We start from the raw sequence: 2,531 nt of genomic DNA, 5'->3' as shown, positions 1-2,531 counted from the left end.
GGCCAGCAAAGACAGCTTGTTGGTGGCAGGACTTGGTATTTGTCACCTTACAGGAGGGAGCCCTGGACAGGCTGTGCATGGGCCTGCACTTGTGCTTCCTGCTGAGTTTTCCCACACTTGGTTGGGAAGGGAATGGGCTGTTGAGGGCAGGTGCTATCTATTGCATGCCAACGCCCCACTTTCTCTTCTAGGAACTTCCCAACGTCTGTCATGATTTTCTGAGCTTTGGTTGTCCCAGTAAAGGCAGTTCTACCTTTAAGTAGGCCTCTGCTTTCCACAGATAGAGGGCTGCCCTTCTCCTGGGAGTTTTCTTGCCTCTTGCATTTTATCCCTGGATTAAGCCATTGCAAAAAATGCTTCATTTTTTTTCTGAAAGGGCTTTCAGGAGGAGGCTGACCCTTCTGGGAAAGGCTTTCAGGAGGAGGCTAACCCTTCTGTGATAGGGTCTGGGAAGGCTTGCTTCCCAGCTTTTCCTTCAGTAGCACGTCCTGAGTAGGGAACCTCTTCTTCAATGCCACTTCCTCAGTAGGGAAACTGTTGCTTTTAAGTTGGGATGTCCCCAGTCCTGCATCCCCTCCACCAAGCTCTTGTGCCTTGGAGCCCGGAGGGCTCATGGTCACCGCAGCTGGTGGGAGATTCTTATTCTGGCACTTCCTTAAGACATGCCTAGGGACCCAAGGCTCCTGCTGTTGTTCCATACTAATTCCTGTGTCCTCTGGATGGACATGCAGCACCTGAGAAGCTCCCATGTCCCCACTGGAGACACCCTGGGCATGAGTCAGTGAGGCCTTGTAAGTCAAACTCTCTGAGGCAGGGGGCAGGCCAGTGCGTTGGGCTTGGGCCCGGCTATGCTCTCTGTTTTCCAGTTTAAACTTTAACTCATACAACAGTTGTTCTTTAAGGTTTGAGGATTTAGGATCTTGGGGAATTGATAGGTTTGGTGGGGGGCTTTTAATGGGGATGGTAGTTTTGACTTTATTATCATTCACCTTTATGATTTGGGAGCTTACTGGCTTGCTGGTTGTCAAGGTATTAGATTGTGATTGATGAGCATCAAGTTGCTTGGCCCTGAATATCTCCCTGGACACTGTGGGCACGACGACAGGTTCTAGATTCTTCTTTTTGCCCTGTTGAATTCCTCCTCTACCTCTAGAATTTGCACTCTTATCCTTTGGCTCATGTCTGGCCCCAGCTTGCCTTGCAGGCAGCTTTGGGGGCGATCTGTTGCCTCTGGTGTCATGTTTGACAGGTGTAAGAGTCTGTGTGCCATCCTTAATCTTCTGAACATCCTCTACAAACTCATGGTTGAAAGCAGAGGGTGATTGCCTCGGAATTCTCTGTTCTTCCTTGCCCACAGTTGAGGCGGCAGGGAGAGGATGATCCAGGATGGGGGCTGAATTTGCTGTTCCCACTTTGTCTCCATGGAGAGATTTAGAGCTGCCTCTAAGGGAGTTGAAGCCCCCCGGTTTGGAATTTACCTCAGAAATCAGGTTGGTTGAGGAGGAAAAGCTAGAATGGGATGTGTCCTTTATCAGTTTAAAGAGCTCTATGGATTCAAGGACCCTGGGGGGAAGGCCCCACGTCATCCTCATACGAAACCTTTTAATATGGGCTTCCAGCATCTGTTGTGCACTAGATTTAATAAAGGGAAGCTCCTGGAAGGTATTCAGGGAGTAGTCCTGAACCTCTGATGGTGGCAAACTTCTCTGTTTTATTTCAGTGTGGGAGTTCTCAGAAAGAAGCGATGTCTGCTTCATACTATGCCATGAATTATGCACAGTCCCGGGGAGCTGACCCTCATTGATTTCCTCAAACTTTTTGCTCAAATGTATTTTCAAGACATTTTCAAGTTGTCTCTGACCTAAAGTCTCCACAGACACTGTTGAGTTTTTCTCTGATGGGCTCCTAAGTTCTTTTTCAGAATCATACCCCATATCATTACCTGAAGAGCCCTCTGGGTCACTCAACAGATAATCTTTTGGGCCATTCTCTGGGTTGTGTCCCTGATCCTTCTCCAGGTCATCGCTGTCCTTCTCCAGGTCATCGTCCTCTAGCTGAATCATTTCTGAGTCCCCCTCAGAGCTTTCAGATTCGCTCAATTTACTCTCACTCTTAGAGATCCTTGTGCACCCACGATAGCGCTGCAAGCTAGGGGTCTCTGAAAAAATACCTGGACTCATCAGTGATAGAGACTTATAGATCCTGCGGGACAGGCCCCACCGGTGTTGGATGAGCCTCTTTCGAAGGTGACGCTCTAGTTTTGTTCGAAGCTCATCAGTGGTAGGGAACTGCCCAGGAAGGATAGAGATTGCAACACGGGCCTGGGAGGCCTGGTGATTAAGAGAAGGGTTAGGAGCTGAAGGACAGAAGTCCTCCTGGGATCTTTGGACAACAGCGGGTAAACCCCACACAGTTTCCTCTTCCTTCTGCAACACGTTCCATTCCAGCTGTTGCATTTCAGTTGATAGGAGAGACTCTGATTCCTTCTCAGGTCTGTGAAAACACACTCCACAGACCTTAATCTGGGTTAG

At 48.9% G+C, this 2,531-nt stretch overlaps 1 pseudogene; it reads right to left on the bottom strand.

Annotated features, from left to right (window-relative positions):
- Window positions 1-329: 329 nt before the first annotated feature.
- LOC145718796 (spermatogenesis-associated protein 31D1 pseudogene) lies at window positions 330-2,514 on the bottom strand (annotated as a pseudogene).
- Window positions 2,515-2,531: the final 17 nt, after the last annotated feature.

The sequence above is a fragment of the Leptonychotes weddellii genome, unplaced genomic scaffold (assembly GCF_054177405.1).
Source record: "Leptonychotes weddellii isolate Sample4059 unplaced genomic scaffold, ASM5417740v2 HiC_scaffold_22207, whole genome shotgun sequence".
In the NCBI taxonomy this organism is placed as follows: Eukaryota; Metazoa; Chordata; class Mammalia; order Carnivora; family Phocidae; genus Leptonychotes; species Leptonychotes weddellii.
Note: the sequence above shows the minus strand (reverse complement) of the source record. Positions and strands in the feature narration are given on the sequence as shown.